At 33.7% G+C, this 15009-nt stretch overlaps 1 protein-coding gene across 2 annotated transcripts in view; it reads right to left on the minus strand.

Annotated features, from left to right (window-relative positions):
* Nucleotides 1-15009, minus strand: part of gpp (DOT1 like histone lysine methyltransferase grappa) — a 280396-nt gene that overhangs the window by 140437 nt on the left and 124950 nt on the right. The gene's annotated exons all lie outside the window — the stretch shown is intronic.

Below are 15009 nucleotides of genomic sequence, written 5' to 3' on the forward strand. Positions count from 1 at the left end.
TGAAGCTCTTGTTACAGATACAATTTCTGGAGCGATCATAAAAATTCCCTCCAAACACATTTTAGAAATATTAAAATGAGAAAATCTAAAATTAGCCGATAATGGTGAAGCAGCTGAAATAAAAATATTGTTAGGATCTGATTCATGTTGGGAAGTGCAAACAGGCGAAAAGAAAAGAGTAACTAATAAATTATTTGCGGTGTCTTCCATATTTGGTTGGTCCTTAGTTGGATCTTTAGAAGGTGACCAGTCTAGTGCCTGTATTTTTACAACTGGTGCTTCTCATTGCTTGAAGGAAGATAATAATTCAGTTAATGACTGTTTGCGAAAGTTTTGGACTCTGGACCATTTGGGTTTAGAGGAGAACGAGAATCCTGATGATAAATCAGTCATTGAGAAATTTGAAAAAGAATTGCATTTTACTAATGGTAGATATGTAGCTCGTTTGTTATGGAAATCACATCATGCAAACTTGGGTAATAATTTAGAAAATGCCAAGCGACGTCTAGTATCTTTGGTTAATAAACTAAAAAGTGATGAATGGCTTAGGGCGAATTATGATAGCATAATAAACGAACAGTTAAAAAATTAAATAATTGAAGAGTGCAAAATTGAAAGTAGTGACAGTAGTAAAGTGATGCTCCAGTTGTAAGAAAATATGTATCAAAAACAAAAGTCCGCATCGTGTTTGACGCATCTTCGAAGTGTAATCTCTGAACAATTGTTTCATGCCTGGCCCAAATTTGAATCCTTCTGTTTTGGACTTGATATTGCGGTTCAGACAATACAAACATGCGTTCTCAGCAGACGTTGAAAAGGCTTTTCTCCAGATTGGAATCTCTGAAATTGATAGAGATGTATTACGGTTTTTATACTTTGATAATAATTACAATTTGAAACATTATAGAATGACTCGCGTTCCTTTCGGTGTACCATGTAGCCCTTTCATTATCGCGTGCACTATAAAAAAGCATATAAAGAAAATAGAGTTAGAAAATCCAGATATTTTCTAGATGTTGAACTGTTCGATCTACGTAGATGATGTTTTCTATGGTGCAGATTCTGTGGAACAGGCTTTTAAGTTTAAGTACTAGAGCCATTGCGTGCTTAAAGATGCCGGAATGAATTTGCGTCAGTTTAATACAAATTCCGAGAAACTAAAGAAACTTTGGAATGATTGTGGAATAATTAAATCAGAAAATGAACTAAATAAATAGTTCTTTAAAAGTATTAGGGCTTAACTGGTGTACGAGTAAAGATGTAATTTCTTTGAACACAGACAACTTGTTAGAAACATTAAATAGTTGTAGAAAAACCACAAAAAGAAATATATTAAAGGTGACTGCTACTATTTTCGATCCAGTAGGTTTCTTGGCGCCATTTGTATTACGTGCAAAATTGATAATGCAAAACCTTTGGCAGTTGCGTTTAGAATTTGACGATGAAGTTCCAACTGAATGTAAGCAGTTGTGGTCCAAGTGAAGCGGTGAAATTGAAAAGTTAAAGAAATTTGAAATTTCTCGAGAATATTTCCCCGGCAAATTGAATCAAAATAAGGATATTGAACTTCATTTATTTTGTGATGCATCTATTATAGCATATGGTTCAGTTGCATATTTTTGGTCAGTTGAAGAAGGACAGGTAGCATTCATTATGGCAAAATCTAGAATCGCTCCAATAAAACAAAAACTCACACTTCCAAGGTTAGAGTTGTTAGGAGCATTAACATCAGCAAGACTTGCTAAGCATTTAAAAGAGCTGTTTTCAATTTATGAAGAAAATATTTATCTGTGGACTGACAGTATGATAGTGGTTCACTGGATTCATAGTGCTCCTGAACGATGGAAAATGTTTGTCAAAAATCGAGTATCTGAAATACAATCTTTAACTTGCCCAAATAACTGGAGACATTGTAATGGGAAGTCCAATCCAGCGGACATTTTATCTCGAGGATGTTCAACCGAATATTTGTTGTCTTCAAGATTATGGCAGTCTGGGCCTGATTAGTTGAATCAGTGAGTGCTTGGCCTAGTAAATTTATCGTGACAATGGAGTTTTCTGATGCTGAATTAGAGCAGAAAATTTATGAACTAAATCCTTTTCTAAGTGAGGAAAGAGTTTTGTTAGTAGGAGGAAGAGTACAAAAATCAACTTTAAGTTTTCATGAAAAGCATCCTATAATTAATCCTTCAAAAACTCATTTTACAGATCTAGTACATGATGCACATGAACGAGTTCTTCATACAGCTGTAGCTAGTACTCTCATGTTCCTCCGTGAAAAGTGCTGGATAATTGGATCCAGACAGAATGTGAAACGTGTTATAAGAAACTGTGTTGTGAAGTTGAACCTCTACCTGATTGTTATCTTTATTTTGATGTAATTTAGTAAATCGCGATTGGCAACAGTTGAGTTTTTACATCTACGCTTTCGAGATTGTTCTATAGTTTTACTTTTTGTTTTAAGTAATGAGAAAAATGACTTTTTGAGATGTTTTTCATAAGTATTTAAAAACTGATGAGTATTATTTTATGCCATTTATGTTCTGAGTATTGCTTTGAGGTGTCAAAGCTAAAACTAACACTTAATTAGACTTGTAAATAGAATTGTAATATTAAACTGTTTGTGTTGTGACAAGATGTCTTTCATTGGATAATTGATTGTATACTCATTTTCCATCATAATTCTTCTGATATCGAAGGTAAAACGGGATATCTGGCATCCAACGACAGGACAACGGCTGCATTTTTAAGAGTGAGTGAAAAAATATTTTTATATTTTCTTTTATTCTTTGTGCATTATGGATATTGTTTTGAAAGATAGAAAGCAACTTAGAAGGTTGTTTACTCGAGCATGTAATACTTTTGATGAGGAAGAAATCAAATTAAATCGTGCTGTTAAAATTAATAAATTAAAGCTAATTGAAGAGAAAGCTTTATTAATGATAGCATGTGAAGAGAAATATAAACATTTGTTGTATTCTGAAAATACTTCCGATACCGAAATAGAGAAAGCGGTAGATGAGTCAGAAATGTATATTGATGGATGGAGATCTTTAAAACAGAAGCTAGAAACACTAGTGAGTGAACAACTGTCTTCTAAAAATGAAAATTTGAACATTGTTTCGCAGCCGAACACCTTATTACGTTACCCAAAAATAAAAAATTACCTACTTTTGACGGTAGTGTACGAAATTGGCTATACTTTTGGGGTCAGTTTAAAAAAATTGATGAGGTCATTAATATCGATTTTCACGATAAATTTTCGTATTTATCTCAAGCAATGGGAAAAGGCAGTCCTGCTGAAGAATTAGTTAAGAGCTATCCCCCAGGGGGTAATAGTTACGAAAAAGCTTTAAAACAGCTGAAAATGCGCTTCGGCAGAGAGGAACTATTGATTCAGGTATATGTCAGAGACTTATTAGTATTAGTTCTTCAAAAACCGAACACTTCTAAAAATTCATTAAGAAAATTGTTCGATCAACTTGAGAGTAAACTGCGATCACTTGAATTATTAGGTGTTACTAGGGGAAAATATGCTGCAATGCTTTTTCCACTAGTTAAATCATCATTACCCGAAGAAACTCTTGTTGCTTGGCAGCGCTATAGATCTGCTCATCGTAGAATTCGAGAAGTGAATTTAGATGATTCACACGAAAGTAAAAGTATAATTGAGAAAAGTGATTTAGAATGCGTTTTAGAATTTTTACAAGCCGAAGTTGAAGCTGAAGAACGCATTTTTTTAGCCTCTCAAAGTTTCAACACATCAAAACCAAAAGCAGAAGTAAAACATAATCTTTCCTATGAGAAAAAAGTAATAGAGAACAAATGTAAGAGTAGAAAGTTTTCAAATATACCTAGTGCAACAGACCTTCTAACTTCATCTCAAGTATCAAAACAGTGCATATTCTGTTCTAATTCACATTTTTCTAGAGACTGTCTAAAAGTAAAAAAAAAAAAAAATACCTTTAAGGCAGAGGAAGTCACTGGTTCAACAATCTCACAAGTGTTTTTTATGTTTGAAATCTGCACATTCAGTCAAGGATTGTAACTTGAAAGATGGTTGCTTGTGTTGTAAAAAACACCATATTTTTCTGTGTAGAAAGATGTACCAAATAACTATGTCAAAAAACGAAGAATCACCTGAAGTTGAAAAGAAAACTGAGATTAGTGCTGAAGTGGATCAAGCTCTTTCGAATTTATCTTCTACTCCGGACGTAAAGCTTCAAACATTCAAAGTTATAATTAGAAGTAATGAGAAAAAAACGCGTCGCAAGAGCTATTATCGATACAGCTTCACAGCGATCATATTTATTAAGAACGACAGCTCAAGAAATGAACTATGAACCTCAGAGTTGTGAATATTTACAACACTCTTTATTTGGAGGGAAGGATTCAGGGATATGCAAGCATGATGTATACACTTTATATTTATCGAGTGTGCATGGGAATTATAATTGCAACTTTAAAGTTCTTAGTCAACAAATTATTTGTAAGTCAGTGCTACCTACTGTCAACAAGCTTTGTCTGAAAGAGTTAGCAGCCTGTAATATAAATATTGTGGATGATTGTCAAAATCCTATTGAGATTCTTACTGGGGCTGATGTAGCTGGAAAACTCATGACAGGTGGTCGTCGTGAGTTGCCTTGTGGTCTCATAGCTATCGAGACCAAATTTGGATGGTCAGTTATGGGACGAATGCCGAATACTTCGAAAAGTGAGTTTTCATCATCGTTCTTAGTTACATCCTTGTTATCTACTGTGGAGACCATAACAGATCTATGGACTTTGGACACACTTGGGATCACTGACCCATCAGTCAAGAAAAACCAGACTGAACTACAAGAAGCTGCTCGGTTACATTTTCTAAATACAGTCTGTATAGTCGATGATTGTTTTGAGGTTAATTTGCCCTGGTTGGAATATCATCCACCACTAACAGACTATTTTGACTTAGCCGAGAGAAGACTGAACAAAACTGTTAAACGTCTTAAAATCGAGTCCAATTATGAAGCTTATGAAGATGTTTTCAAGGAATGGCTAGAAGAGGGAGTAATTGAAGAGGCTGATAAAAATTATCAAGGGCAAGTTCTTTACCTTCCTCATCGAGAAGTTATCAAAAAGAATAGCACTACAAAACTCCGACCGGTATTTGATGCTTCGGCCAAAGTAAAAGGATTTCCTAGTCTTAATGACTGCTTAGAAAAAGGCCCAAATCTAATAGAACAGCTTCCGAGTATTTTAACATGCTTTCGAAAAGAAAAGATTGGTGTTATTGCTGATATACGAAGAGCCTTTCTACAAATAAGTGTTTCACCTACTGATAGAGACTTTTTGCGGTTCTTATGGCTTGATAGTGATGGTCAACTGAAAGTGTACAGGCACTGCCGTGTAGTTTTTGGTGTAGCAAGTAGCCCTTTTCTTCTAAACTCTACTATTCAGCTTCACCTACAATCTGTTTTAGAGAAAATAGAAACCGGTGAATCCTTATATACAAAAGGTGTCATTCAAAAACTTATGCATAGTTTTTATGTTGACAATTGTGTCAGTTGTGTTAAAAATGAAGAAGAACTCAATCATTTTATTAGTGTATCAACTGAGGTAATGGCTGAGAGAAAATTTGAGCTTAGAGGGTGGGAGTTCAATGATATTAACGCTGATGCTTCTGCTGATACAAATGTGCTCGGTTTAATATGGAATAAAAAATCTGACACTCTTAAGAATAAATACTGGTAGTATAAAAGAGTTATGTTTTGAAAAAGTGACTAAGCGCTTAATCTTATCTACAGCTCATAGATTGTTTGATCCTCTTGGTATATGTTGTCCTGTTATCCTTATCCCTAATTTATTGCTTCAAGAAACTTGGAAGCAGAAGATAACATGGGATGAAGAAGTTGATACCTGTATGAGAACTACATTTTTAAAATGGTTGAAAGATATTGACTATCTGGAAAAGATCCATTTTCCAAGATATTTTGGTTCAAGGAGTACGAGTGAAAATACTTTAGTACATATTTTCTGTGATGCCAGTAAGCATGCTTATGCCGTGGATGCTTTCATTCGTATAAAAACTTTTGATTCTGCTAAAGTACAACTGATACAAGCCAGGAGTAGAGTTACACCAACTGGAAAAGAAGAAACTACTATCGCGAGATTGGAATTACTTGCAGCTACTGTAGCGTCTCGCCTTTCGTCCTCAATTTTGTCTGAGCTACAGAGTGAAGAAGTTTACTTCTAGACTGATTCTTCTACTGTTTTAGCCTGGATAAGGAGAGAAGAAGCCTGGAGTGTATTTGTCCAGAATAGGGTGAAGGAAATAAGAAGACTAACAAATAAAGATTCTTGGAGACATATTCCTGGTTGCATGAATCCAGCTGATCTTCCGAGTAGAGGTTGTTCAGCTCACTCCTTATTGAAATCTCAGTGGTGGTTAGGTCCAAGTTGGCTTTACTTGCCTGAAGAAGATTGGCCTAAAGGTGACTTAAATTTAGATGAGACTGAGATTGTTAGAGAAAAGAAAAAGAGCATAGTTTCTTCTGTAACTAAATGTTTAGTTTCTGCATGCTTGGTTACCAAGAGAGAATGGTATTACAGATATTTTTCCCAATACAAAAGGATAGTTAATCTAATTGCCTGGATCCTAAGATTCACCTCCAATTGTCGAACTGAGAAAACAGTGAGAAAGCATGGAAACCTTGATTCTGGTGAAATTTTTGAGGCTGAGAAGTTATTGATCAAAATGGTTCAAGAAGATTGTTTTGTGAATGAAAAGGATGAGAAATTAAGAACTTTAGGAATATTCAAGGATCAAAGTGGAATCCTCAGACTAAAAACTAAACTTACCTTTCGTGAGGATACAGAAGACTTTAAAACGCCAGCTATTCTTCCATCCAATCATGAGGTTGTCAAGAGACTAGTGCGATACTATCATGAGAAAAATGCACATGCTGGTACTCAAATTTTAATAAATATTCTACGAGAGAGATTTTGGATTCTGAATGCTCGTAAAACTATGAGATCTATCATCAATCAATGCACAGTGTGTAGAAGATTTTCTGCAAAGAACCTAGAAACTTGTACTGGGACTCCTCCAGAAGATAGATTACGAGAAGCAGCTGTATTTGAAATCTGTGGAGTTGATCTTGCGGGACCAGTAATCCTGAAAGGCAACAAGAAATCTTGGGTTTGTTTATTCACCTGCGCCATTTATAGGGCAGTCCATTTAGAGTTGGTTGAATCGATATCTACTGAGAGTTTTCTACGAGCTCTTAGAAGATTTATAGCTCATAGAGGACAGAGCAGAATCATATACTGTGACAACGGAACCAATTTTGTTGGTGCTTCAAATGTACTTTAAGACTTAAACTGGAAGCAAATCACTGAAGACACATCTATACCACCAATTCAGTGGAAGTTCAACCCACCAACTGGCTCCTGGTGAGAAGGGTGGTGGAAGAGATTGATAGGAATTCTTAAGAAATTGCTGAGACGAGTATTAGGAAGAGCTTCGTTAACTTCTGAAGAAATGAACACGACTCTCTGTGACTGTGAAGCAGTAATTAATTCCCGTCCATTGACATATGTAACTGAAAGTGATGCTACTTTAATGCCTTTAAGTCCATCTCTATTTCTGCAAGATAATCAAATAAGTGGTGTTCCAGATCTTGATGACATTGGGCATAAAAGTCTTAATAAGTGAGTCAAATATAGAGAAAACTTGCAAAAGGATTTGAGAAACAGGTTTAGGTCTGAATATTTAGGAGCACTTATTCAAAAAGCAGAAAACAAAAAATCTGTGAAAGTGAATATTGGTGATATTGTATTGATAGGAAGTGATAACACCAAGCGAATCAATTGGCCATTAGGTAAAATAATTCAGATTCTTCCAGGAAAAGATGGAATTACAAGACTTGTCAAGCTTAAAACAGCTAATGGACACTTGCTAAGACCAATTCAAAGATTGTATCCACTTGAAGTTTCCAACGATGATCCCATTATTGAGAAATTTTCAACCGCGAAGGTGGGAGGTGAAACCTGTGCCAATTCTTCCTTTGATAACGTGTGTGGACTTGAACCTCAGATTCAAAAGACTAGAGCAGGTCGTACAATCAAAGTAAACTTATAAAATATTCACAATTTTCTTTTGTAAGTTAAAATTTTGAGGTAAAAATATTAACTTAGGTGGGAGGATGTGAAGTTGAACCTCTACCTGATTGTTATCTTTATTTTGATGTAATTTAGTAAATTGCGATTGGCAACAGTTGAGTTTTTACATCTACGCTTTAGAGTCTGTTCTATAGTTTTACTTTTCGTTTTAAGTAATGAGAAAAATGACTTTTTGAGATGTTTTTCATAAGTATTTAAAAACTGATGAGTATTGTTTTATGCCATTTATGTTCTGAGTATTGCTTTGAGGTGTCAAAGCTAAAACTAACACTTAATTAGACTTGTAAATAGAATTGTAATATTAAACTGTTTGTGTTGTGACAAGATGTCTTTCATTGGATAATTGATTGTATACTCATTTTCCATCATAATTCTGATATCGAAGGTAAAACGGGATAGTGTACTGTATCAGCGTTATAACTCCCGACCAATGCAACAAGTCATAGCACCATTACCTCCATCTAGAATTGAAAAAGCAAACCCTTTTGATGTTATAGGACTGGATTATGCAGGTCCACTTTTTGTGAAAAATGAAGATAGGAAGTATTATATCCTATTATTTACCTGCGCAGTAACTAGAGGCATTCATCTTGAACTAATAAAAGATCTCACAACTAAATCTTTCCTACTTGCTTTTCATCGATTCATATCAAGAACAGGGTTGTGCTCTTTAATATACTCAGATAATGCGCATACATTCAAGGCAGTTGATGCAGAGCTCAGAAAGATGTGGCAGGTATTAAGCCATCCCGATGTAAAGAATTATTATGCAGCAAAGGGCATTCAATGGAGGTATATCATTGAAAGAGGAGCCTGGTAGGGCGGATTTTACGAGAGACTTGTGCGATCCATCAAAACAATATTAAGAAAAATTCTTGGTAGAACATCACTGCTACCTGAAGAATTGGAAACTATACTGACTGAAATTGAAGCGGTGATAAATCGTCGACCCTTGACTTACTTCCAAGATAATGAGCCCCAAGTTCTGTCACCTGCTCATTTTCTGCTAGGGCAGAAACTTGATAATTTGCCTCCTGTCAAATACACTCATGAAGTGTGCAGTACTAAAGAAATTCTTTTAAAAGCGCATCTATATCGTGAAAAATTGTTAAATAACTCTAATGGAAAATCTTTTATAGAGATTATTTGTTGAATCTGAAATCTGCAAATTGTGTGAACAATCACCGTGCAAAACATGACTAAGTGTGAACGATATCGTGATTTTACAGGATGAACATTTACTACGTAACATGATTAGGAAAGGTTCTCAAAATATTTACCGGTAGAGATGGACTAAATCGCAGTTGTGAAATAAAGACTGAAATAGACATTATAAAGAGACCTTTACAATTATTAGTTAAGTTAGAATGCTAAGAGTATTAGTATTGTATGATAGTATATTTCTTACTGAAAATGTAATCATAATGCTACTAATGTTGTATCTATTTTATTTAATTGCTATTTAAAGTACTGTATATTTAATATTTAAAGAAATGTATATATTAGAAAATTTTAAGGTTGTAGAAATGTATAAGTGTATTTAAAATTTTTATTTAATTCTGAAAAAAAAAAAAAAAAAAAAGACAGGTTTCTAGTAATAATTCTAGTATTTTAGTTGAATTATGATAATCTTGATTTTGAAATCATTTGTTTAATATTGTCTTGAGTTATATAAATTCTTGATTTAAATCCTGATGCTTGAACAGGAAAGTTATAACAAGAATTCTTGATGAAATTTACTTGAAAATTTACTTGATATTCTTGAAACATATGGTAAGTTTTACATGTTCTTGATATTTATGTGAGATTTCTTTATTATAAAAACTTGAATTTGTATTGAAATGCATAATGATTCTTGAAAATAATTCTTGAAAATGTTCATGTAACACTGATAATCTTGATTGTTCTGAACTACAGTTCAGCCCGGCCCAGTGTGTAAGAAATTTTATGTGAAAATATATTTTAATCGCCAAAGAGGGCGTAAATCTTTCATGATGTATATATACTTCTTGTTCTTGGATCTGGCACCTCCAGTTGAATGTGTGTTAGACGTGAATAAACTTGGCAGTTTAGAAACCTGATTCGTAGTGTTCATGTATCTTGAGATTATGTGTGATTGAATTAGTGTTTTTTGGATATCTTGAAGATATCTTGAAATTCTTGACAGTTAATATATTTTATAGGCCATTCTAATATAAGAGAACAGAACAGGCCATAATTTGCTACAACCGATAACAGGAACCACAAAAATATAAACTATTAATTTCTAGGAAGAATTAAAAAGTTTATTTCACAATAGAAAAAAAATCAGCTGGGAGAAATGAGTTTAAATACCGATGCATAAAAGCCCACACTGATAGAAGCTTACTGGCAAAAGCCTATGCAGATATATATGGCAAAAATGGTTTTTTAGCCATTTTTGTTTGCTTACCGACCTGATTCTTTTGCACTGCTACCTAAAAATACATAGATGTGGTCTCCTAAATTATAAGAAGCACAATTATATATTGTATTTCATAATTTTATATTGGGATTTTTTAAATGAATTTCATAAATTTACAATGGACAATGAAATGGATTTTTTGAATACCAGATGCTAAACAATTGCTCACTGATCCCGTCCTAAAAGTTTCAGAGACAGACCTATTAAAAAAAAGCATGAAAGTAACACTTTTTCTTATTTTAATCAGGTTTTTTTCAAATTATCTGATTTTAATATTTACAGTTTACATTCACCGTCAGCAAAAGCTTGTCAGTTAACTTATTTCACAGTTTTAGTTCATCTAATTATATTTTTTACCTATTTTTAATTTCAAAATTGCCTACTAAATTTAGTTTAATTAATTATTGTAGCAACAGTTGCACTAGGTATAAATTTTGAAAATCCTATTTATACAATTCTTTTGTTAAATATATATGTGTGTGTGTGTGTAATATATAATATAATTCAGAATATTACATTTAACCCGTTCATGACGAGCATCTCTGTTACCGAAGCGTTGTCTTGGAACGGCGCGTTAACTGGATGCGTCGTCTTGTGGGGACAGTCAATTCACGCTGCTAAGCCTAACTTTGGAAAAACATTCGTAGAAATTAAATTTTTCATCCAGTTGTTCGAATTTTTGGTACATTATGAGAACATTCAGGTAGTTGTCAGAATTAATTTTAAAGCTTTATTGTTATATCTTCCTTAAAAATGTTATAAAATACTCATTCTAGAATAATATTTTCCCCTTATCCCACAAATAAATGTATATGGAAAAATATCCAAACAAATGCATATTTTATTTAACACAACACATAATTAAAATTAAAAATATTAAAACTGTCTTTGATGAAAATTCAATGTGCAAGCAATATTTCAAAAAAGAGATACTGTATGATATTCTTTGCAACATGGTTGTACGCAAAGTCAAACGTTGCGTATGTTACAGGAATACAATATCTGCTGCTATTTTACTAAGCAAATTTAACTCATTTAGCATTTGTGTATGTTGTTCTACGGTCAGATAATGCTTTCGTTTTGCCATTTAAAAAAAAAAAAAAAAACCTTTCGCTAAGCGATACAAAATATTCGTCTCAGTGCTAGGAAACTGAAAGAGTAAAAAAAATCTCTAATGATAGAACATCTACACTATAAGAGGATAAAAGAATAAAATAAAAAATAAGAAAAACATATAAATTAAAGAGTTTTCCAGATCATCAAAAATATGTCCATTTGTTTATATAAAATGATGCAGTAAGAGCCCTTGCATTACTCAACACTAACGAATTAGCATTTTTGTATTATCTACGTTCAGATACCCCTTTCGTTTGCCATTTAAAAAAATACGTTTTGCTGACGATACAAAATATTCATCCCAATCTAAGAGTAATAAAAAAAAGAAAAATCTAAGACTAATAAAAAAAAATTTCTAATGATAGTACAGCTATCCCACCATATCGCAAAAATAAAAAGTACCTCAATGCAGCGAGAACATGTACATTTGTTTATATCAAATGACGCAGTTAAAGAGACATTACATTGCTCAACACCAACCCACGAATCTCACTCTCATTCCAAAACAAAATACCAAAAATAAAAAACATTGCATAGGAACGAAGGTAAACATACTAAACTTTCGATATATATTTCACCATAACAGACATACAGCTACATCTAGTGACAATAAAAAGTACTGATTAAATGTTCTATCTAAAAAGTCAAATGTGGTATGCCCGGCCATAGAGTGAAATAAATGGCAATTCAAATATGACACACCCGGCCGTGAGGTAATGTTTGCTGCTGATGCATATATGACACGCCCATACTGAACGGGTTAACTCTGAATAAGTCCCACAAGGAAGGGTCATATACATTTGAGTATTGTTCTCAATTTCTTGTTAAAAATAAAATATGTGTCTTCCTTTGCTTGTATGAAGATGTTCCTATCACACAAACTCCAATAAACAGCATATTTATAAAAGAAAAGAAAGCATTGAGCAGGAATGGTGAAGGCCTCCAACAAGAACTTGTATGCTTCCTGCCAGCAGTTTAGGTCATCGTCTTTTAGTTCACTGATGGCCACTGGCTGAATGCTTGCAGGCCTAAGTCCACTTTTACGCAGAACTGCAGTGTGCTTCTTTTAAATTCTTATTCTGCAGCTCACTTTCTTAGTCAACTATTCAGGTTGATAGATGACCAGAGCAGGGGGAGAGTATCCAAACTATTTCCCAAACAAAAGAGCTTTCTTCTCCACCATGATTGAAGTCTGAAGATTTGGTGGCTGTTTAGCGAACTGTTAATGAAACCAATCCATCACCTGTGTCATATTTTCATTGCCGTGCTTCCATTCAAGAATTCACACACTTTTCACTAAGCGCTCCTCAGTGAAGTCGCTGGTATGCGCCATCGCTCTTCACCAAGGACAGAAATCTGAGGCAATCAAATGGCCAATGCACAGATTTTATTCTTTTCCGCATGCAGTCACAAGGCAATCATGTTGAAATTCTCGTGAGGAGCACTATTGCTCTATCAATGATGAGTTTCAAATATTAACAATGCAACACAATCTCACGTAGTTATATGCATTTAGTTCAGGTGTAAAGGGACTTTCTAGCCACACTGTAGAAAATCATGACAACAAATAGTAACACTCGCAAAAACATGGAAATTTGCCCGTTTCTTGAAACTACATCACACATCTTGCACTAAGTCACTTCCTTCTGAAGTAAACTATTACATTAACAACTAACAACTTGCTGTAAGAATTACAGAACACAAACATAAAATGTTTCTCACACAGACAAAACAAGTCCACAAAAAAAAAAAAAAAAAAAGCAGCTAAATAAAATGCTTGCATTTAAAAGTAAATAATGTAATGAATAGCAGATATAACAAAGAAACAGAAACATGAGTGAAATTAAATATGAACAACTCACATAAGCTTACACTGTTAATGAGAGGAAAACTTGTATGTTTAAATCTGGAAAGTTCAGCTGTACAAATCAATAAAACTGGTTTTGAAAGCTCACAAGCTTCTTAAAAAAATGAATTATATCACTGGATAAAGACTTCCTCACAGGAAACTGAAAATTTTTAAAATGTTGTTAGGGCAATGAAAAATGTTGTGATGACACAGCAACTAATGACCTAAGATGTCATTAATAACTGCAATGTCTTCCTAGCATTATTTAGCTTTAAAATATATCAAAATAGATACTCTCTGCACAAAATGATTTCCACAATGCAATAAATGGATCACAATTCTTTCTAAATCTTAATACTTCTAACGAATGGGAGATTTGAAGACCACGAGATAGAAACATTACATTATTTAAAACTAGAAATCTTAAGAAATCAGGCCTATCCTTTTAAGTCTTTACACTGTTAGATAAAGCTCAGCTGCAGATTTCTGAAAGCCTCCAGAAGAATTGGAAATTTTTAGGTGCTGATTCCATGCCAACCAGACACATAACTTCAGACTGGTCTGCAACCATTTGTCAAACAAAGATCTACATTGAAACAATTTTTAAAAATTTTTGAGACATGATGCTTTTTGTCCAACATATATACCTGGATTTGGCAAAAACAATTAGCAGTCAAATTTGATGTGCCTGTCCTTGACAGAAATCCTATTTAAGTCAATCATCTATCATATACATATTAATAGAGCCAACAATAATCTAAACCTGGTTTTCCCTATGAGGAACAAATTTTTCAGATACAGAGCTCAACATGGCTATTTTTTCTATAACCAACAAAATATTCTTTTGTAAAGTGGCTGCATGTTTATATGGTTAATTCTGTTGTGGATGCCTTTAAAAATGCTAAAGCTGGAGTATATTCAAACCATTTTACTCCCAGCAGAGCTCTTAATAAATTCTGCAATAACTTTGATAGTAAAATGTGTATTTCATCAGCTGCTAAGAAAATGGAACCAAAATTTTATTGTCAATCTTTACTGATTCCCAGTTACTATTAAAGTCCTTTCTTCTACATACCTTAATGGTAAAAAATAATATATAACTGCCAGATTGTTCTTCACTCTCTTTTGGAAAGCAGATGAATCCCTGGCCATTACAGCATTATTGGAAATGATCTGAGGTATGGTCTCATTAAAGCTGGTTTTGACTTATCTGAACCATGTCTTGCTGGTTTACTTAGTGTTAAGAGACTTGTTAAATCCAGCATCAATGCACATCAGCAAAACATCATTACAGAACTGACTGGGAAGAAGTCCTGAGTTCCTTTTTGAAGACTCTGATTCTCTGTAACTTACTTCAGGAGTGGATGTGGCAAATTTTCATCTCAAAGCTCTTTATAAATATTTGGGGTGGGGGAAACTTTCATCGCACTGGTCTGGC

This window comes from Stegodyphus dumicola, chromosome X2, assembly GCF_044657685.1.
Source record: "Stegodyphus dumicola isolate Sdum_Otavi_A_Nest chromosome X2, ASM4465768v1".
Lineage (NCBI taxonomy): Eukaryota > Metazoa > Arthropoda > Arachnida > Araneae > Eresidae > Stegodyphus > Stegodyphus dumicola.